This window comes from Mytilus californianus, unplaced genomic scaffold (assembly GCF_021869535.1).
Source record: "Mytilus californianus isolate M0D057914Y unplaced genomic scaffold, xbMytCali1.0.p SCAF_7, whole genome shotgun sequence".
Lineage (NCBI taxonomy): Eukaryota > Metazoa > Mollusca > Bivalvia > Mytilida > Mytilidae > Mytilus > Mytilus californianus.
Genome location: NW_026262723.1, coordinates 110,323,489 through 110,348,213, shown reverse-complemented (window position 1 = coordinate 110,348,213; position 24,725 = coordinate 110,323,489). Strand labels below are relative to the sequence as shown.

Genomic DNA, 24,725 nt, shown 5'->3' with positions numbered 1-24,725 from the left:
CACTGGAAATATTTTATTTTTAAACCACAATACCGGTACAATACTGGAACAAAATTTTTAGTCTACACATGTAGTATTGTAGACAATACTGGTATACCAGTATTGCGATCGCCAAGTACAGGAGATCCTTGCTTTGCAACAGGTTACCTACAGACCCATCAAAGAGTTGTTGCAAGGGTTCTTGACCTTCAGAGAGCAAGGCACTTTCTTAAATGAAATAATAAATATAAAATAGCTTTATTTAGAGTCGGCATAGTATACAAACAAGGACATAACATAAGCTCTAATGAGCTTTTAACCGACATAGCAACCCCCAATACAGGCACAAGAACGTTGGTCTCTGACAAAAAAATACCCTATATACATGTACCATAGTCAGTCAGAGATACAATGTATAACTCTATAGGGTTATTACAGAAAATAACTTGCGTGTGTTATTACAGATACTTTCACGAGTTGTCTACTCTTTATTCCTTAAATTTTCTAAATCTGCAATAACATATGTTTGTTATTTGTAAAATAAATCAAAATATTTTAATTTATAATGGGCTCTAGCTATAGGGAACTCTTGAGACTTTGCGCAGAAACTAAATGCATAGCCTTGATAACTAATTTCTTTATTTAAATTAATTCATTTTTGATTAACCATGATAAATCAATGAGACGAGGCTTTTAAGGGATAAACTTAGCTGTAATAACATAGCTTAGTTATTAAAGGAATGTAACTTATTATATGAGACACTTGGGAATTACTGGGAAGCTTGCGCAGAACCTCATTACATGCTCTGGTCATTATTTCTTACAATAAATTAAAATACATTGTAATTAAGCATGATGTATGTCTGAGAAAAAATAGAATGATATAGAGAAGCTGTGATAACACCCTTTAGTTATTACAGGCATATTTTTTCTGTAATAACATATAGGTGTACTATGCAAAATTGGCAAACTATGAACTGTTATATCCTTCTATAGTTAAGTATACATAAAGACAATAGTAATATCAATAGAACTTGTATGCATTTTAACTAAACTAATGATGTATATTGTCCATTTGAAACATGTAACATACATATGTTATCACAGTTCTTTGATTTTTTAGTCCACAATAACAAATGTATGTTATTTTTCTGTAATAAGCCTATAGAGTTATATCCCTGACTGATAGTGTGCCCCCAAAAGTTACTGCGGAATAGAAACACGGTCACGTAGATCTTCTTCCAACCAGAAAAAAAAAAGATAAACATAAATTAGAAATGGTACAAAGGAGATCTGCCATATAACAAACCGGTATAGAAACAGATCATCGGTTACTGATATGTTAAAACAGTTAAAGTAGACACCATTAGAGGATAGAAGGAAAAACGCACGTTTATCAATGCTGTATAAGATCAGCAACCAGGAGGTCAACGTTGCAGCAAGTCACAAACTAGTACCACCTGACAGGATCTCAAGAAATATATATGGGCACAGACTCTCTCCAGATCCCACAATGTAACACCACAACAAGGAAAGAGTCATTCTACCCGAGGACCGTCAGGGATTGGAATGCCTTACCCTCCTCAGTTACATGTCAGCAGCCTTGAATCTTTCAAGAGGCCCCTGACTAACAAATAAATCAATAGCCCCTGTTTTTAATCACCACTGTTAAATATTTGTATAGCACCCTTTTTTTGTTATTGTATTTCAAAATTATTTGTGCACACACCCAAGAGTGACAGAATAGTCAACCTGATGACAGCGGTCAATAAACGGTAGAAGTTCAAGTAGGAGCAGAAAAACCCTTGCCAAAGTGGAGGTGTTTCTTGACGGGAAGCTTCAGATTTAAAGTCTCCAATCTCCATTCTGACCAGACATGGCTGTGTACAAGTACATCCCACTCAGCCAAACAAACACTCCACTTTGGCAAGCGTTTATCTGCTGGTCGGCAGAAGACCAACGTGACCATATTTCTATTCCCCAGTAACCCTTGGGAGCACGCTACGGCATATAGGTATTTTTTTGTCCCAGATAAACGTTCTTGTGCCTGTGGCTGTGTTAGGGGTTGCTAAAGAACAATAATATCATTTGGAACTCAAGATCTGTAAATTTTAATATTACCTCATCACAATATGGTTTTCATTTAACCTGAAGTCTTCTTAAACTGTAGGTTAGATAAATATAATCTTCTAGTAAGACATTTACAACAACAACAAATAAAATTTCAATTTGGCGCACTTTTCGGACTGTCTCTGAAACCTTTCGGAACATAGTAAGTAAGATGAGAACAAATGTCGGACAATATCCGGAAAAAGTTTTCGCTTTTCCTTGATTTTAATTCAATTTCAATCACAATACCTTATTTTGGATAAAGTTAGATTGATTACAACGTTACATAAAATGTATCCCATTATACGTTTAAAAGTCGAAATTTTGAGTTTTGAAAAGTCGAAATTTCAGGATTTTAAAAGTCGAAATTTTGAGTTTAAAGTCGAAATTTCGAGATTTAAAAAGTCGACATTTCGAGTTTGAAAAGTCGAAATTTTGAGTTTTGAAAAGTCAAAAATTTAGGATTTTAAAAGTCAAATCACAAGATAAAGTCAAAACTTCGAGATTTAAAACGTCGAAATTTTGAGTTTTGAAAAGTCAAAATTTCAGGATTTTAAAAGTCAAAATCACAAGATAAAGTCAAAATTTCGAGATTTAAAACGTCGAAATTTTGAGTTTAAGTCGAACTTTCAAGAATTTAAATGTCAAAATTTTGACTTTGAAAAAAAAGTTCAATGATATATTTTTTTCTATGTCCCTAATACGCTTCCGTAGATAACCTTGTTCTTTTCGAAAAGCACATAAAAAAATATTGGATGCGTCAACAGAAAAGTGCACGGAAGCCCATTTAGGACCTCCTAAAAATATATATTTGAATTCGAAATCACGAATTTAAATCGTTCAGTACGAGTTGAACAATTCGTTATAACAGATTACATTCGTGATAACGAATTTCCGGAATTAGTTATAACAGTTTTTGTAATTCGTAATAACGAATTAAATTCGTTATCACAATTTTTTTGTAATTCGAGATAACGGATCAAAATCGTAATAACGAATTTTATAAATCGTGATAACGAATTGTATAAATCGTAATAACGGATTGAATTCCTTATCACGAATTCGTAGAATTTGTTATCACATTTTTTTGGTAATTCGTGATTACGGATTAAACTCGTTATAATGAATTTCAAAATGGTTATAACGGATTTAATTCGTTATCACAAATTCGTTGAAATAGTTATAACGAATTTAATCCGTTATCACAAATTATGCAATTTGTTAAAACAAATTTTAAACCGTTATCACGAATTACAATAATCTGTGATAACGAGTTTAATCAGTAATCACGAATTACAAAAAAAACTGTAATAACAATTTACACAAATTCGTGAGAACGATTTTAATCCGTAATAACGAATTATAAAGTTCGTTATCACGGATTACAAAAAATTGTGATAACGAATTTAATCCGTTATTACGAATTACAAAAACTGTTATAACTGAATCCATAAATTCGTAATAACGAATTTAATCTGTGATTACGAATTCTAGAATTCGTGATAACGATTTAAATTCGTGATATCGAATTCAAATTATATTTTCTGGAGGTCCTAAATGGGCTTCCGTAAAAGAGAATACTATGGGCAAATATTCATAAATAGAGAAAATGGGGGATACATAATAGACAATAATGAGGTACTTAAATATGGGAAATAATGTATAAACAACAGACTAATACCAGACGAGGCTTTTCCTACAAACTATATATATTGGACTGTATGCACCACACACATCAGTTCGATAATACGCCAGATGATGGGCTGAACTATGATTGGAAGAAGTAGAAGAAGAAGAAGAACACGTGACAATTCTGCACGGGTCGTTGTCTGTATAGTCATGTTGTTTGTTAATTCCGAACTTGGGTGGTGGAGTCACGTATACAGCATAATGTTGTTTCTTTTGAACATATAAATCAAAACTAGTCTATATTCCGGCTGTTTAAAGCCATTCATACATGCGTTATTAAAATTTTGTCTTTGGCAAGTAAAATTATGAATTGCCAAAGACAAAATTTTAATATCACACATGAATGAATATTGTATTGCAGAAGGAAGGATAACGCTTCAGCAAAATAACATAAAATATGCAATAACAATAATGGCAGTAAACAGAGAACATCATAAGTAAAGTCATAGCAAGCACAGTCATAAAACAGCACTGCAATTATATTCGTCATCTATTATTATAATGACATTTACATTTAATTTTGTTGAATTTGTTCAGTTCGGATAGTTATATAAAGTATTGAAACTTGACAAGCCTTGTTTGGGTCTTGTTGCCATGCAAATAAACAGCTTATCACAGGAAAAGAACTATAAATCTGGATTGTTATTTCTAAACAATATTATGGTAAAAAGTAAAATAACAAAAATACCGAACTCCAAGGAAAATTCAAAACATAAGTCCCTTATCAAACGGCAAAATCAAAAGCTCAAACACACCAAACGAAGGGAAACAACTGTCATAATCCTGACTTGGTACAGGCATTACCTATGTAGAAAATGGTGGATTAAACCTGGTTTTAATGGTAGCTAAACCTCTCATTGACAATAATGTGTGAGCAAAACAAACAGACATAATAGGTAAAAAGGTCAAAAATAGTGGTACAACAGTCAACATTGTGTTATAACTTCAATCACTATAAAAACAAACTACTAGGTCAACAAAGAAAAATAAAATGGGATATAGACACTCTGCAGACAAAGGACATAAGCAAAAATGAAAGACTAGAATACAGAAATGACCATAGCACAATAATACAATGGCGGGGTGTATAAATACCGAGCCTCGCCAAAAGGATATTACCAAAAATGAACTAAACAGTATGGGTTAAAAATTTACAAAGACAAATAAAAAGAACGTTATAACACGTAATTAAGATGAAAAACACTGGTGACGTTTTATAAAGTCTGAGTAGCAGCTGCAAGTTCTTGATTACCGAATGAGTTGGGAAATGTATATCCCATATGCATGTAAATATGATATATTGCTGCAAAGGTGGGGGAAATTTATAATTCCAATATTAAAATCGTCTCGTTTGTCATGGATACTGGTACTGAGATGACCACTTATATCAAATTCGCGGTATAAGTCTAAAATGAGGCGGAGGAAGCCGTGTCTTTATATCTTTAATTTCTAGTTTAAAAGTCTGTCATCGCAATACTGAGATCTGTTTTTTTTTAAACCCGTCCATCGTCAATAATTTCATAGATAGAAGGAAAGATTTAATGATCTTTAGGACAAAAGGATTCAATTGTCTCGAGGGTATAATGATGCATTTGTCTCGAGGGTATAAGGATTCTTTCACCTCCAGAGTATAATAATTAAATTGTTAGCACATATTACTGGTACAAGGTTTACATCGTCTTACTGACTTGGTTTTGCATAGGTTTTCTGTTTTTGTTGGCAGCTCCGAATTTTAAAGTTCCCAGTTTGGGTGCAGTAACACTTATATACCAAACCCACCTGTTACAGATGATTCAATATTTGTCAAGCTATTATTCAATATTTGTCAAGCTATAATTCAATATTTGTCAAGCTATACTTCAAATATAATTTACTACCAGATCAATTTTAAACAAATCTAACACCAATCTATACAATCTATTAATCATTAAATGTCTTAACTATACAGCTTTATCAATTATAATATATTAATTTAACATGTGTTGTCATATACAATTTGTTAATATGATGCACTAAATACTTTTTCTGCATCATCAAAATCTTTTTTTACTCGGATGATCTTGAGGGAATCCGAAGTAATGCTATGGCAGTTTTTGAGTGTCCTTTTAAGCACCCATTACTGCGTCCATATGATACGCTGAAGCTATCGATAAACTGGACACCACTCCAACTCTTGTTGTTTCATTAATCGTCTTTAGACTTTTCACATTTTAATCTTCTGCAAAATCCAACTAAAACCAAAATTGGCAGGAATTTTCATATTTGAAGGTTCTTCAACAAATTACATTTTTTGGTGTTGATCTGAAATTTATAATGGTTGCAAGGGTCAAAAATCTATTCTGATTACCTGAAATTGCAAATAGACATTAGGAATTTCTTTTTGCATATTGTTTTTTTAATATTGTAAAAATGATCCATAGATAGCTTTAAACAAATTTTGAGTTTTTGTTGCCAATCCAAATTCAAGATGGCCACAACCACTGAACACATTTTAACATAGAACTATGAAAAATACATATACAAAGCTTCTTATCAGACATTAAAATCCAAATCGTGCAACTAGGATACCCCCGGTGTTCCTCTACTAATTTTGAGTTCTGGTGCCTCTCCGAAAACAAATATTGCCACTAGAGTGGAATAGTAATTTATCTAAGCTGTATTTGGCAAAATCCATACCACTACCCCCAAAAATGTAGCTTCTCCAAATTTTGAACATTATAAACAAATATTGAATAAAAACAGCTTCTCAAATTGCCCTAGACAAGTAAAATTGAAAAATTGAAAAATACAAAATCTATTTTTCTTTAATTCTTTTTTAACAAATAAGTCATTATATTAAAAATGATTCCGGAAATATTGACAAACTTGCATATTTTTAGTATTTAAAAAAAATAATGGCTCATTAAAGTAATAACCAGTTGTGGACGCATTCTGTATGATGAACCATTTAGATTGGACCTTATTATTTAAGGAAAATTATCAGATACACAATAATATAAATTGGAGATAAAATTTGTATTGTTGATTTTCCTAAATTTTGAACAAAAGTGAAATAAATGATAATAAGAAAATATATATATTATATAAATAAATTTCAACCTGATATTTTTTATGAGCATTCTCAAAGTTCAGCACTACTTTATGTAGGGAAAGGGTTTCTGTGGGTGAAAATATACCAGAGCTGCATCAGTTCATATCCCAGGTAAAGCACATGGGCCTTGGAGAGTTGTTTTATTCCCAGCGTTTTCATTGGATAGAGAGCATTTGATGTTCCTAAATAACAATCTTTAGCTGCTCTGTTATAAGATAGGACGGCAGCTGACTCAAGTGAAGTTCTTCAGCAGGTAATTTTACATTATTTTATGTCTGTAAATGGCAGTATAGAAATGTTTAAGCAAGTACAAAATTTCGGCAAATTTGGTTCTCTTTCAAACAAGTAAAATATGATGATCACTTGCTCAAAGTGCAAGTTGTTTAAAAAAAATCTAATGCCAAACCCTGCACAATGCTTGCTTCTTTTCTAAATAATCAAGATGACCATCACCGTGGAACACAGTTTAACATAGAACTCAAATGTGAAAGACAAAGAAATAGTCCAAAAACCACCAAGTGGGAGCACAACCAATACATAAACTCGGTGATGATAACACTGTCAAATATTCTAACACAAATTTAACAATTATACTATCCACACTGATCTGTGTCCACACTCGTCTATTATAAAAAATAAGTAGAGTAAAACAATTTTGTTTTTTGTGAACGAATTTTTTTTTCTTTCTATTCTGTTTTCGTTGTTTTGGATATATTTTGAAAACAGTATTGTTTGTAAGCATTAAACTATGTTTTGTGGGAAGCTGAGCTTTCCAAAATCCGACATTACTCCAGATTATAATGATTTGATCATTATAATTAAATGAAAAACCGATAGTAGCTGGATTAGATAAAATAAGTCCTTAGATCATTATCATTAGTTGTAATCTCGGTCCTGCCTTTTTTTCACTTTATTCGGTCCTGCCTTTTTTTTATGTTTATCCTGACTTTTTATACATAATTTGTCATCCTGCCTTTTTTTTTTGCCAAGTTGCTCATCTTGTCTTTTTTTTTACTCAAAACTTCTGTCCTGCCTTTTTTTTTATCAAATTTCATCCTAGCCCCCCAAAAAAATCAAATAGTAGCTCCCTAACTGCAAGTACTCTTACTACAGTGTCACTGGTAAGTGGAAGTTTGAGAGCTCACGCACATGTTTAACACCGTCAACATCAGCTCTGAAACCTGTAATCCAATGACTGTCGTTGGTTGCTGTCTAGCATATTTGTTTTTTATTCATTGTTGTAGTATTAATGAGGCCGTTTCTCTTTTAAATTGTTTCACATTTATACAGTATGGTTTATTTATAGTTGAAGGCCGTATTATGTAATTGTGCATATCTTTGTCCTAGGGGCTTTGTGGATAGATCTCTCATTGACAATTATACCATATATTTGTCCTAATGGCTTTGTGGATAGATCTCTCATTGACAATTATACCACATCTTTTTCCTAAGTTCTTTGTGGATAGATCTCTCATTGACAATTATACCATATCTTTGTCCTTACGGCTTTGTGGATGGACCATTCATTGACAATTATACCACATCTTTGTCCTCGGGGCTTTGTGGATAGATCTCTCATTGACAAGCATACCACATCTTTGGTCTAGGGGATTTATGGATAGATCTCTCATTGACAATAATACCTCATCTTTGTCCTAGGGGCTTTGTGGATAGATTTCTCATTGACAATTATACCACATCTTTGTCCTAAGGGCTTTGTGGATAGATCTATCATTGACAATTATACCACATCTTTAGCCTAGGGGCTTTGTTGATAGATCTCTCATTGACAATTATACCACATCTTTGGCCTAAGGACTTTGTGGATAGATCTCTCATTGGCAATCATACCACATCTTTGGCCTAGGGGCTTTGTGTATAGATCTCTCATTGACATTTATACCACATCTTTGTCCTAGAGGCTTTGTTGATAGATCTCTCATTGACAATTATACCACATCTTTGTCCTAGGGGCTTTGTGGATAGATCTCTCATTGACAATCATACCACAACTTTGTCCTAAGGTCTTTGTGGATAGATCTCTCATTGACAATAATACCACATCTTTGTCCTAGGGGCTTTGTGGATAGATTTCTCATTGACAATTATACCACATCTTTGTCCTAAGGGCTTTGTGGATAGATCTCTCATTGACAATTATGCCACATCTTTGTCCTAGGGGCTTTGTGGATAGATCTCTCATTGACAATCATACCACATCTTTGTCCTAAGGGCTTTGTGGATAGATCTCTCATTGACAATTATGCCACATCTTTGTCCTAGGGGCTTTGTGGATAGATCTCTCATTGACAATCATACCACATCTTTGTCCTAAGGTCTTTGTGGATAGATCTCTCATTGACAATAATACCACATCTTTGTCCTAGGGGCTTTGTGGATAGATTTCTCATTGACAATTATACCACATCTTTGTCCTAAGGGCTTTGTGGATAGATCTCTCATTGACAATTATGCCACATCTTTGTCCTAGGGGCTTTGTGGATAGATCTCTCATTGACAATCATACCACATCTTTGTCCTAAGGTCTTTGTGGATAGATCTCTCATTGACAATAATACCACATCTTTGTCCTAGGGGCTTTGTGGATAGATTTCCCATTGACAATTATACCACATCTTTGTCCTAAGGACTTTGTGGATACATCTCTCATTGACAATTATACCACATCTTTGGTCTCAGGACTTTGTGGATACATCTCTAATTGACATTTATACCACATCTTTGGCCTAGAGGCTTTGTGGATAGATCTCTCATTGACAATTATACCACATCTTTGTCTTAGAGGCTTTGTGGATAGATCTCTCATTGACAATTATACCATATCGTTGTCTTAGGGGCTTTGTGGATAGATCTTTCATGGACAATCATACCACATCTTTGTCCTAGGGGCTTTGTGGATAGATATCTCATTGACAATTAAACCACATCTTTGTCATACGGACTTTGTGGTCAGATCTCTCATTGGCAATCATACCACATCTTTAGCCTAGGGGCTGTGTGGATAGATCTCTCATTGATAATTATACAACATCTTTGTCCTAGGGGCTTTGTGGATAGATCTCTCATTGACAATTATACCACATCTTTGTCCTAAGTTCTTTGTGGATAGATCTCTCATTGACAATTATACCACGTCTTTGTCCCAGGGGCTTTGAGGATAGATATCTCATTGACAATTATACCACATCTTTTTATTTGTTTATCATATCATCAAGGCCAACAGTTGAGTAAAAATACAGGAATATATTTCATTAAAGTCATGTTCCCTATTATAATGTGAAATAAATTCAGGTCCTTCTCTCTATTTAGAATTAATAATGATTATGATAACACCGTTTAATTTGAACAAATCATTATATTATGTAAAGGCCTTTTCCATTAACACAACGTAATTTATAAATAAAGCTCATTGAGGGTATATTTTTTGTACAGTAATAGCAAAACACGACAATCACACAAATTATTAACAAAACTGGTTTAAATTTAATAACGAGGCAACCAGTTTACTGGAACAAGTATTTGGAACAAGTAAAGAACCGAAGTTACATATTATCACTGATTGTTTCCTAGATTTTACATAATACATTAAGTTTCCTCTAGATTTTACACTATACATTAAGTTTCTTCTAGATTTTACATTATACATTAAGTTTCCTCTAGATTTTACATTATACATTAAGTTTCCTCTAGATTTTACATTATACATTAAGTTTCCTCTAGATTTGACATTATACATTAAGTTTCCTCTAGATTTGACATTATACATTAAGTTTCCTCTAGATTTTACATAATACATTAAGTTTCCTCTAGATTTTACATTATACATTAAGTTTCCTCTAGATTTTACATTATACATTAAGTTTCCTCTAGATTTTACATTATACATTAAGTTTCCTCTAGATTTTACATTATACATTTTATTTTTACTTAATACTTTATTTTACTTAATACATGTACTTTAAATTGTATTACCATGAAAATCAAAAAAAAATTCTATTGAATTTCCACAAAATATAACTATTGTTTTTTTGTGGTACCACAGTCATGTTGTCAGAGTTTATATACTGCATTTATTTTTAATTCAAACTGAAAAGGATACTTCTATATACGTGGAAGTAATATGTTTTTCATAAATCAAGGTTTAACAATAAGGAAATATATATATTTTTTTTTTAGAAAATTAGGTAAAGTACAATATTTCTATTTTATGCAAACAATGTAATTCGATAACTATCGTCACCTTGAAAGTTGCTATTAATTTCAACTTTAGATTCTATATCTATTCTTTTACTTCATTACAGATTGATATTTAAATTAGGTATATTCTGTCCTTATTACACACGTTCTTAGATTTCATATAAACTGAAATATCTTTATTTTGTTTTGTATTTACACAGGTAGTAACGTCGACATATCGATGAGCGTTTAGTACAGTTGTTTTGTCATTGTTTTGTTAAGTTGGACATATGATTGTGTCAAGTGTTTTTATTGACACACAATGACACAATATAAACATATGGATTTTTTGCTAAAGGAACTTCTGAACATAAATTCAAGCCCGTAAGTATCTTTGTCAAAAGCTAATATGTTAGTACATTTAAATTTACATCATATAGTTAATAATTTGACACAGAATAATGCTTGTGTATGTCAAAATTTAAAAGTTGCTTATTCGTTTCTCATGCATAAAAGAGTGATTTGTTTACTGTCTGTTACATCACATATTTCGTTATAATATACAACCGCCTTCAAAATAACTACATTTGCACACAAATTAAGATTACTGAAAATATGGTGCCATGTTTTGGTTCAGTAGTGTCATGGTTTAGTTCATGTTCGACAAGGTTCAGTTCCGTGATTCCTGTCGTGTATGATGGAAGAGTAACGATCAAAATAAACAGGAGTTATGGTATGCTATTCAAAATTGATTCCGAAATATAACTGTTTGGAGGGGGCGTAAAATCATAATTTTTACTTAAAAAATCATCGTTTTGCTTGAATTTCAAAGAAAATGTGTATGTCTTCAAAGATGTAACTAGCCTTTTCAAATAGATTTTCGGTGTCATACATGGGTTAAACACTTATTTCTTTTTTATCACAAATTTGGAGAAACATTTATTCTTGTAAGTATTTCAACGAAAATTGATTTATATGTACCATACCATCCAAATTGACTCTATTTCAAAATTGTGGTAAAAACTTTAGGTTTGTTTTTAAAATAGACAAAGTTCGAGAAACATCGATTTCTGCTAGGATTTCAATGACAATCGATTTGTTGTAGGTATCCTTTGCTATTCCAACTAAATTCCCTGTGTCAAAAATTATAGGTTGACTACCATCAATGAAATGGCCTCCAAAATACATAGCACTTTGGTTCTAACAAAACTTTATATTCATTGAAAACACGTCCTGAATTAATGCCTGGTGTCCAAATTTACGAACATTGATACCCCATGAAAATTAATTGCTTTGTTTGCATCAGTACTTACCATGTGTTTCTGTGCCTCACAGATGTGTACAAGAAGGGCCTTGTTGGCATGTCAGTTTTCTAGTTTTCATTGTATTCAATATCTGTCCGGTTGTATTGTATATTTTTCTTTATCGCACCTCGGTTAAATTAGGGACTTTATGATTGGTTTTACGCCATCACGTGGTGAACCCCTGTGGTTCCATATGGGGTCAGTAGATTGGCCTCAACCCCTATGGATTATACTAACCCTCTATTGATCCGTACAGGGTCAGTAGCAAACCATATAACTCATAATATGCATTAAATATCTGTTCATTTCCATTTTTATAGTCTCGCCTGCGACGATAAATGCATTATTTTTTTTCGATTTTCAGTTATAGCCAAAGATGTATGCAAACATTTTCTAAAATCTGTGACATAGCCAATTTACCGTTACTTGACATTAAATGTTAAAACATTGTCTGCTTCCTTAAAAAAATATAATAAGTTTGTAATTAATCCGGCTTTTTAAGTCATCAACATTGACTAAGATTTGTTATGTACAAATTCATATCTATATTTACACCTGCCTATAGTTTTATAGCAAGTGAGAAAACTTGCAAATTAAAAGACACAAAAATAATGTTACATATTCCATACGAAAGAAAATGAATATAGGCATCCCTTATCATGAAAAATAAAAATATCCCATCTACCAGAAATGAAGATTGCCAAATATCAAATATCTCAATAATCAAGAGAGAGAAAATTATACATCCCTAAAACCCTCAACAAACCTATGGATTTTGCTCATTGTTGAAGACCGTACGGTGGCCTGTAGCTATTAGTATTAACTTCTATGTCATTCGGTCTCTGGTGGAGAGTTGTCTCATTGGCAATTATATCCCATCTTCTTATTTTCTTTTATTTATACTATCTGACAAACAAAAATCTTTTGATTATCTCCAGAAGATAACTAATATGAAAATTTAATAGAAATTGAAAGCCTTGAGGTATAAGAAAAGGTTTTATTGAATTTTTCTTTTTTTTTGGCTTTTATTACTATACGAAATATTAAAAAAAAGAATCAATTGGTCCCTTGTACCTATCTGTAAGACCCCCATTCCTAATGACGTTCTCTTTTTTTTTTTTATTTTATGAAAAGAAACAAGAGGGTCTTTTATACCAATCTGAAGGACTCCTGTACAATATTTCTAGATCTGTATTTCATTAAAGAGATTAAATCGTTTGTTTTTTAGCCGACACCAGGAAGTTTGGAATCGTATTAATACCTTACTTCAATAATGACACCTTTTAATGACTCCCCCTCAATTTCCTCCTCTATGTGTAACCTCATTCGAAATGTTAATGTTCAATAATATATCAGTTTGTGATAAGTTCAGTTTATGGGGAACCACTAGTTGTAGGTCAATGATATTTGGTATGCAGTTGTATTAGCATTGGCCCATCTCATTTCCCTCGAGATTATTTGCCTCGCCCCTCAGTCATGATCTATTGACTTTGAAACTTTTGCTTAGTTTACAAGTATTAGTTTGTGATTTATTTTAAGTCAGTTTATGAGGAACCACTAGTCGTAGGTCAATAATATTAGTATACAATTGTATAAGAATTAACACATTGTTGTTCAATCATCGAGTCTGGTATTTTTAGGTTGAAACAAAACTAATATAATTCGTTTGTTTCCTAGTTGTTGTTTTTACATTTTTGTTTGCATTAAAGTTATGTTCTGTTTGTTCTGAGAATTGTGCAAGGTCGTGTCTTTCTGTGTTGTTTATGAATTTGCTGTATCAATTTTAAAACGACTGTGAAGTACAGCAACCAATATTAGCGTATAACGACATGATTACTTTTAAGTATGTTGAGAATGAGAATGCTTTGAGAAACTGTGAGCCTACTTTAATATGGTATAATTAGGGGCCAGCTGAAGCCCGCCTCCGGGTGCGGGATTTTCTCACTGTGTTGAGGACCCATTGGTGGCCTTCGGCTGTTTTCTGCTCTTTGGTCGGGTTGTTGTCTCTTTGAAACATCCCCCATTTCCATTCTCAATTTTAACTTTTGTCATCAGTGCCATTATTATATGTACATTTCCTGCGATCCTTTATTCTTGGACATTTAAAAATGCTGGCCCCTAAACAAAAGTGTGTACTAGTTCAATGAAAATGGACGTCACACTAAACTCTAAAACATATAAATGAACTAAAATTAAAAAAACATACAAGACTAACAAAAGCCAGAGGCTCCTGACTTAGGACAGGCGCAAAATGCGGCGGGGTTAAACATGTTTTGTGAGATCCCAACCCTCCCTTATACTTCTAGCCAATGTAGAATAAACAAACACACAGCAATACGCACAGTAAAACTCAGTTTGAAAGAAGTCCGAGTCCGATGTCAGAATAGGTAACAAAAGAAACTAAGCAAAATGACAATTATACAAAAATCAACAAAGTTAGGAGGGATTGTGCTTGATTTTCTGGGTTCGTTTTTCTCAGTCTAATCTAGATTTATATTCGTGTCTGTGAACTCGTTCAATGAATTCCATAATATAAGACTGAAAAATGTTTGTGTGTGTGTGGATTGAGGTGACAAATTTCCGAAAGTGAAAATCAAAAAAAACTTTTCTATGTTCAAATAAACCAGAAGTTAGTCCGTTTTGCTCAGGCTCCTACGCCCCTGAGTTGTTTTTGTTTTTGCTCTTTATTCCAATTTCTGAATTCAACCAAACCAAACAATGTTTCCGGTAGACTTTGAATTTGCATTATTGAAGAAAGACAATAGATTGGCCTATGTATGTTAATCTTTTGTGTTATGTTGTTAACCCGTTCAGACTTTTTGCGATATTGAGAATTCAAAGTCTATCGGACACTTTGTATGGTTTGTTTGAATTTAGAAAAAGGAGTAAACATTCAAGTTATCCAGAATATCAAACCATGACTGATGATGGCAAACACGCTGGATAAATTAACTAATAAGAAAGATCATTAACGGATAGAAACGAACTACTCCGGTAAACATGAAATCATTAATATTGTAATGAAATATATCAATTTACTGTTATTAGATATTCTCCCTGAATACCTAATAACTAATATATCAGGGATACTAAGTGCAATGCTGTACAGTAAGTAAATTGTTAACAGCAATAGAGTGCAATAAAATATATAAGTCATGTTAAAAAAAGGAAATTAGGGTAAAGTGCTAAAATTGTAGGATAATTCATAATATACAGACAGAGGTATCGATCTCGTTATAGTTATAACATTAAACGGAACCAGTTATACTGCTCCAGATTCACACTTCGACTATTAGTGTCTTTTGAGAGTCTCTTTAGTGTAGCTCGAGGTCAAAATATTAGAAAAATCCTTAATTTTATAAAAACGTTGAAGAGCTGGTATAACCGAAAAGAACTAAAAGTTTAGGCAAAAGCGGTCTAGGATAAAATTCACCGACTCCTTTTGCTCTACGTACTCTAAAAATTTCAAAATTTTTACCATTTCACTGAAGCGATGTGTTTAATACTACAGTTCACGCTTTTTTTCTACCTTTTCCCTTAAGAGTTTGGAAATGGTTAACCTTTTCACTGAAATTAGGTCTAAACTACCAAAGTTTTAATATCCCTTTGATATGCTCTGCCTTTTCTCCGATCACATAAGTATATTTAATGTGGAGGTTTGCCAAAACCTGCATTACAACTCACTCGGTCCTTCTATGCAATAAATTCATTCAAAACGTTCAATTTGTCTACCCTTTACACCACCATACCACACGAAAAATTGAAATCCCTCTAAAAGAAATAATTCACGATGAATTTCTTACAATAAGGGTACCATACGCTACAAATATAGTTAATAATGAACTCGACGATAACACCTGCTACACCGGAAAACAAGTGATCAGTTTGCTGGAGTTTCTCGTTGACAGCATATTTTTTTAGAGGTAGCATTTTCTAGCAGGTTGCCGCCTCTCCTTGTTCTTACTATTAACGAATTAAACTTTTCTGATTGGGTGCCATTAATATTTACTCTTGAACTAGAGATTAAAGAATCAACAGAAACAGAACCCTCCTCCTCATTTCTAGACATAATTATACATCGAATTTGACACCAGTGGTCATCTCAGTACTCACGAACGAGATGATTTCAATTTTGAAATTAAAAATTTTCCCCACCTTAACAGCAGTATACCAACTTCGCCCGAGTATGGAGTGTACATTTCTCAACTCATAAGATATTTAAAGAGTTTGCAGCTGCTACTAACCTACTTATTGTATAATACTGATAATTTGTTCTCGTCCTGAATATGCATTAAATATTTGCCAATGGGCGTTGAGCAAAGACCGGTCCATCAATTCTTCAAAGACGTTATCCTAGCATTTAGATTTAATTCCAAATCTTACTTTATTTATACCCCCTTTCATGTTGACGGAATAGGGCAATACTAGTATTTATTTCTGTTTAAATCCCAGAACAGTAAAATATTTTCCTTTAAATTTGAAAGTAATAAATAAAGGATACAATTAATGATGTTTACAAGTACGAATGTCAAATAAAAGCTTATTGGCATAGAGACCACACTGCAACTGAAGAATCCTGAAAAAACTCACGGCTTAGTTATCAAATTGAGTTTACCTGTATACATAAATACAATACGCCATTATTCATAGGACACCGAAAGCTAGATGCAATAAAAGGTATGTGAATGATTTAATGATCTAACGACAATAATAATAATAATAATAATAATAATAATAATAATAATAATAAATGGTTAACCAGTATTTTTGATATTAGGATTATGATATGAATCCAGTGTTAAATGCATGTTTTACAGAATAACTTTTCAGATCTGCGTATAACTTGTACTTTACCGACTTATATATTTTTCAACGATAGATATATATAACAACCGAGTGTTACAGTTTCCTTCTACTTTATAGTACAGAGAGTAATTAGCACTTTTTATTTTAACATGTGTTGCAATAAGCAACCGATAGCCAATACTGTGTAAACAAAATCACAAACAGTGTTTGTGTTTTTGAAATAAGGCTGTATATTTCCGATCAGTCACCATAACACTAACAAATGAAGAGTTTTTAATATGCGTCAATGAGGCAGTAATCAAAACAACACAACACTATACGTTATTTGCAACGATACGATGTGATCTTGGGACCAACATACAATCGTCAACCATAAATCGCTCAAATTGTTAACACCGGTTTTTCGACAATTATTAGTCTGTTTTTATTTTTATATGTTACTCATAATTGGTTTTTTTTATTCAGTAGAAGTCCGGCAACATATAAACATACAAACAAAAACCCGTATAGTAAATTGCGTCTTTGCAGCTACCTTTAACTGTGTTATTCTCTTGCGTATTACACTACATTGGTCTGAAAATATTTAAGTTTTAAAAATATACTGATCTTGGGTTTTTTTCCAACAAAGTACCAAACGAAAAATTAATGTTTTAGGGTACCGCGTACATTAATTATTACCTCTTTATTAAACACATTGTCTTACTTAGGGTTTTCGTCTCTTTATAGCTCACCTGGCTAAAATGTCCATGTGAGATTTGGCCATCACTTGATGCACATTGTAATCTGTTCAAAGATCTTCCCCTCTGAAACACTTGTAAAAATTTCAACCAAATTTAAAGTAAATAATCCTTCGGGTATATAGTCAGCGGTTTTATTTTCATTTTGGCTTGTCGAAAAATATGGCCATAGTGGCTAAACAGAGAATATAAGGGTAAATGCATAAATTGTCTTATATCTTGAAAACGATAGTAGATTCAACAGGATAGAAATGCTCAGAATGTTGAGATCTTCATACTTCCAATAATTATCAAAACTATCAGGTGAAGTCTTGAAGAAATTAGTGCTCTTTAAAAAAACTATATCTGGCTTATTTTCATGGTTTTTGTCTCTTATCTAAAAATCTATAAAAGAAACGGTGGAAACTGAAAACAGGAAACAAAACGTCAAACATTAAGCACAAATCACAAACACGATTTTACAGTATACGCTATCAGTTACTATAAGAAAGAAATAGGCTAATTACTCTCTTTACTAAAAAGTAGCAGCAAAATGTTACACTCGATTGTTAAATATATATATCGTTGAATTAGTCTTAGAAATTGAAAAAAAGTATACAAATAAATGGCTAAAAACACAAGACTAACAAAGACCAGAGGTTCCTGGCTTGGAACAGGCGCAAAAAATGGGACGGGGTTAAACATGTTTGTGAGATCTCAACTCTCCCCCTATACATCTAGCCAATGTGGAATAAACAAACACACATCAATACGCACAGTAAAACGAATTCCGAGTCCGATATCAGAATAGGTAACATAAGAAACTAAGCAAAATGACAATGACATCATAAATTAACAAAGTACTACTAGCAGTTACTGACATGCCAGCTCCAGACCTCAATTAAACTGATCGAAAGATTATGTCTTCATCGTATGAAAATCAAACTCAATCCCTCCCGTGAGGGATTTAGTATCATGCCATCATAGATTATACGAGGAGATTGTGTCTGAACATAACCCGTATCATGCCAACAACTGGTTTTAGAATACGTATGTTTATTTCTGATGCAAAGACCCTATGAGTGAATCAATATTAATTCCAAAAAAAATGCCATCTTTAATGACTTGACAACAGTATCGTAATTATATCCCTTGTGAATTAGTCTGTTTAAATGTTTTGTTAGCTTTTGAGGTGAATGGCGACATTGTTGTGCTTTGTATAGAATATTACCATAAAAGATGGGATGTGAAATATCTGAACGTATAGGATGTCTGCATGTTGATTTATATTTACGAATGATGTACTTGTACCAATGATAAAATTTAGTCAAAGTTTGACAAGTTTCACATATCGAAACTTCAGGTGTTTCGTTGAATATAAGTCATTTCGTACCCTAACCATTTCGTACCCTTGGAAAAACCATTTCGTACCTAAAGAAATATTTATATGTATGCCATTTCGTACCTCATGGAATATTTATATTTGTGCCATTTTGTACCTCATGGAGTATTTGTATGTATACCAGTTCATACCTCATGGAGTATTTGTATGTATACCAGTTCATACCTCATGGAGTATTTGTATGTATGCTATTTCATACCTCATGGAGTATTTGTATGTATGCCATTTCATACCTCATGGAGTATTTGTATGTATACCAGTTCATACCTCATGGAGTATTTGTATGTATACCAGTTCATACCTCATGGAGTATTTGTATGTATGCCATTTCGTACCTCATGGAGTATTTGTATGTATGCCATTTCGTACCTCATGGAGTATTTGTATGTATACCAGTTCATACCTCATGGAGTATTTGTATGTATGCCAGTTCATACCTCATGGAGTATTTGTATGTATGCCATTTCATACCTCATGGAGTATTTGTATGTATACCAGTTCATACCTCATGGAGTATTTGTATGTATGCCATTTCGTACCTCATGGAGTATTTGTATGTATGCCAGTTCATACCTCATGGAGTATTTGTATGTATGCCATTTCGTACCTCATGGAGTATTTGTATGTATACCAGTTCATACCTCATGGAGTATTTGTATGTATGCTATTTCGTACCCCATGGAGTATTTGTATGTATGCCATTTCGTACCCCATGGAGTATTTGTATGTATGCCATTTCGTAAAAACTGTCTCATTGATAGATATAAGAAGATGTGGTATGAGTGCCAATGAGACAACTCTCCATCCAAGTCAAAATTTATAAAAGTAAACCATTATAGATGTATACTTCATATGTCCTTATAACTGAATCATGCACAAATAAAAAGCAAAAAGATTTTACATTTATTATTATGGTCACAGAAGCTGCAAATCATTATGCAAACATTTTTATTCATGTGAAAATCAGCTTGTGTTCCTTTTCACTGCATTTCCTGGTAAAAAGAACTGTTAATAACCATAATAAACTGTTGACACAGAGATATGTCTCGCTTGCCCACATAAAATTCAGAAAAAGACAATCTGATGGACAGCAACATTACTTATTAATTCAAAGTCGCTGTACCATGATCTTGTGGGCAGGGCCTAGAAATGGTCATCAAACTTAGATATACTGATAGTAATGCAACTTTATACAAAATATCATTGATCTGTCACAAGTAGTTCTTATCAAACTGACTTAAGCAGAAAACTTAACATTGAAAATTGCTAGTTAATTCAAAGTTGCTGGACCATGACCTAGGGGGCAAGGCATCGAAATAGTTGTCAAACTGATATGTACTGATAGTAATGCAACTTTATATTAAATATCAATGATCTATTGCAAAAAGTCCCTATCAAAATAACTTAAGCAGAAAACTTAACAACTGTTGACGCCACCGCCGCAGCCGTCGCAGGAAAAGCAACCCCTATGTCTCGCTTTCCGCGACTTTTGTCGCAGGTGAGACAAAAACAGTTACAGACAATTATTCCTTTGTTCGTTAATTAAGCTCGTATTTTTAGAGTTAAAAAATTAATTAAGGATATACCCTGCAAAAAAGCAAAGTCGAATTAAAATTGTTAAAGATGTTTTGCTTGGTTAAACAAATCATAAGTCTTTAGAAAATTTCAACTGCTGGAAGCATTTTATCTATTCATGTTTTTTTTTTAATTAAAATCATCTCAAAATGTGTTATAACAATTTTTACCTCTTTATCTAAAACAAATAACATTTTTTATCTAAATTTCAACTGCTGGAAGCATTTTATTTATGTTGTTCTTTTTTTAGATTATATTCATCTCGAAATTGAAATCATATCAAAATGGTTTATATCCAAATTTACCTCCTTATCCTAAAAAATAACATATTTTACATATCTTGTAATTAACTTTAAAATGAAGCAGTATGAAGGATCCTTCCTTTTTTAATTATCTCCAATTCCGATTTTGGTACAAAATTTTAACGATTTACAAATATATAATATGAAATAGTTGACATGTATTCAGGCTATGAGGTACGAAATGGTATATACAGTTGATGCACAGGGTACGAAATGGTTTTGATCATGGGTACAAAATAGTAAATGATGGGTACGAAATGACTTGCTACCGTTTTGTTAAAATCAAATATGTTGTTACATACACGAGCGAATCGAACAAGTTGAGATTTATAGACACCATTATATGGTGCCAAGGGAAAGTCAACATCTAAAAATGAATAATTAACAATAGGAAATGAAAAATCATCTCTTTATCGTTATTTTTAGTATTAAGCTTCCCGTTAAAGAGAAATAAAATATCAAGATATAGGAAAGGGCAGTGCTCATTGTTAGTATTAGCTTTACTTAAAGTCAGTTCAACAGGATAAATCTCTTTAGTGTACATACTGAAGTCATCATTATTGAGAGCCAATAAATCATCCAAATACTTAAAAGTGTTATTAGATTTTTGTTTCAGATGTTGTTTCCATGGGTCTTTGCTGATTTTAGTCACAAATTGTAATTCGTAACAATACAGAAACAGGTCCGCAATAAAAAAAAATGTTAACAACATGTTATAAATTTGATTCGTCCGAAGCGCTATTCTGGATTCACCTTCATCAGGAACGCTCAAAGCCGAATATTTGAAAGCCAAAGATGTATAAGAACGGAAACAATTGAAGAGCTATATAACCAAAAGGACCTAAAGAAATAGTCAAATCCATCTAAGGTAAAATTTACCTGAAGGAGTTGAAACCTTAGTTTCTTTATAATTTAAAAATTTATATACGGACAATTTTAGAATAAGTGTTGCACAGTTAGTCCCCATTGGAATTCCGATAACTTGGTGATAAACGGAATCCCCAAAGCTAACTAATTTCACTATTTTCGTAGGCCTTAATTGAAAAAAATAATTACCAGGTGTTTGATTGTACCAAGTGTACTAGTAAGTAGAATAGACAGTTAATTAGTGGAATAATGGCTTAAAGACAAAATAATATTTGTAAGGTGCTTTGTGCAGCTTCAGAAGCCAGAACATAGTTCGAACTTTCATGTTATTGGGTTCTGCTTGTAAAGGGGTAGATAAAACATTTATAATTTCATTCTTAAGAACTCTGGTGTAGTATGAAGGTTTTTGTCCCACAAAATTCCTGTTTATTCAGCAACATTGGCCACCACGTTTATTCCATTCATTCATAGGCTATCATATATATGAATACGAATACGACTCTATGCTGAACACATTTGTATTATTATATTAACCATCCTTTGGACACAGGCATAGTAAAATACATTTTTGCTAATATATTAAGACTATACAAAGAGATGTATGGCGCGGAATCAAGGTCATACTATTTATTTAATTCGGCATATGGTAAATTATATTTGATATATGTGACGAAGTGTATAATATTCGACAATGATACGATGTATAAAACCAGGTACTTTTATAAAGCAGTTCAGTCATTTAAACCATGATTTCAAGTTATAGTGAAAGGTGAGTATAACTTCTATTTTATTTCTATAATTTAATATATGCGAGTATTTAATTCAATTTAAATACTTCCAAACTAGACTACTAAATGTGTGGAGAATGTTTCTGGAACGACATGTTGATATGAACGGTTGTTACAAAATGTGGAGTACGTTATAAGGAACGACTTAATTGGAGAATCTCCGTAATGGCAATAACATATGGCCACTTTAAATCATTTAAACAATATCAAATAACTTTAAAAACCGATCTTTTCTGATATCATGTTTACCCAAATAATTTGATTTATATATTCCATTGACCTTGTAATAAAGGACACCACAGACACAGGTATGTGACGTATGTCCTGGTAAAACCAACAGTGCTTGTCGATTTAGAATAACACTTTATAACAAAACATTTGACTCAGTTTTCATGTATGTTAACTAGAGCGCACACCAGCTGTACATTGATCTTCATATATCACCCAAATTGTACGATTTCTAGATTTTGTTGCATGGATGTTTTTCTTTCTACTATAAAGTTAGATACCGAATCAAGTGTTCATAACCGTATTGTGTAAAGTTAAAGTCATCTCATCGTATTTTTTTACGAATGCAAGCATTAATTCTATGCCGTTGTGGACAATGAATATATGAACATTTTTCGAAGCCAAAATCCTCTTTCCTTACCCTTCTGGATGATCTTAATCGACATCCTTTTTATCGGGTTAATGTTTTTTTTTTTTTTTAAATCTTTAGGTTTCTGTGTAATGTATATTGTGATGTATTGTTTGATTTTTTTTCTTTTGTTCATGGTGTGTCTATCATTCTTCACTTTGCTTTTATCTTTCAATAAACCGTTGTCAAATCCCATCCCAGCACCCAAACTCCATAGATCACAAAGTGTTTCGAACATTTATTTAGATCAATTAGAATAAACTAATTGACCATGGCTGATAATTTTCAGTTTTTTTCCGGAATGTCGTGAGGTCTAAGATTCATTCCTGCTTTTCTAAATTTTGGGCCTTTGAATACCAACACTGCGAGTCAATCATTTCTGCATGGGAAATATTGTTGTATATTTCTTTTATGTCAAAACTGACTAAGTAGGCGTCAGGTTTACCTACAATTTCTCAATAATATTTATATATAAATTCTAAAGAGTCCCTTAAATGTGTTTCTTGTTGTACTACTGCTGGAAGCATGAATTTATCCAAATACTTCCCTATTCTCTCTAAAATAGTACCAGATAATGAAACAATAGGCCTCCCTTGAATTCTGACATTTTTATACAGCGTAGGATTCTGTTGAACCCTTTCTATTAGTTCAGGATCCAGTTTGTGCAATTTAGGCAGAAGATACAACCTTCCTGGTTTAAGATTTCCCTTAGCAGATAGATATTTAAATGTGATATCATCCATGACCCCTTTCCTATGCATTTCAAAGATAATATTATTGATTTTCTGGTTGGTCTCTATTATATTTAATTTTTATATCTATGAAGTGAGTAGCTCTACTAAGTTGCCTAAGTCCTTCATTTATATATTCTGTTTTATCCCAGATCACTGTGGTATTATCTTTATCTGCTTTTCGAATAACTATTTTTTTGTTTTGTTTCAGGGAAGAAATTGACTTTCTTTCAAGCGTAGTAAGATTATCGTGGGCTTTTAGTATTGTTAAGTTATCTATCTCAATCTTAGTTTTGAATATATATGTCTCAATTGCATTGTTTGCAAGTTCCGGTTCGCATCCGGATTTTGTTACAAAGGGATGACGTTTAAAAATATCACCCTTGTCAAAATGGTATTTACATCTTAGTTTTCTTGCAAATTCATTGAAATCTGATGCATTACTAGATTTTGCAAATTTCGTCGAGGGAGACGGTATATACTTTAATCCTTTACTGAGTAACAAAATCTCATTGTCTTTTATTTTTTCAGT

The 24,725-nt window shown here is 32.6% G+C and overlaps 2 protein-coding genes across 3 annotated transcripts in view; one reads left to right on the top strand and one right to left on the bottom strand.

Annotated features, from left to right (window-relative positions):
* The window catches only part of LOC127710033 (mismatch repair endonuclease PMS2-like), a 73,909-nt gene extending 71,672 nt beyond the window's left edge, over nucleotides 1–2,237 (bottom strand). Inside the window, exon 1 of the mRNA XM_052215755.1 lies at nucleotides 2,101–2,237. The gene's annotated coding sequence lies outside the window, so the exon portion shown is untranslated. The remainder of the gene's footprint in view (nucleotides 1–2,100) is intronic.
* A 9,026-nt stretch (nucleotides 2,238–11,263) lies between these two features.
* Nucleotides 11,264–24,725, top strand: part of LOC127710031 (alpha-mannosidase 2-like) — a 42,421-nt gene continuing 28,959 nt past the window's right edge. Inside the window, exon 1 of one of the 2 annotated variants that reach the window (XM_052215751.1) lies at nucleotides 11,264–11,449. The gene's annotated coding sequence lies outside the window, so the exon portion shown is untranslated. Of the gene's footprint in view, nucleotides 11,450–22,739; nucleotides 22,807–24,725 lie in introns of those variants that run through there. The other variant, XM_052215752.1, reaches the window with a different exon arrangement.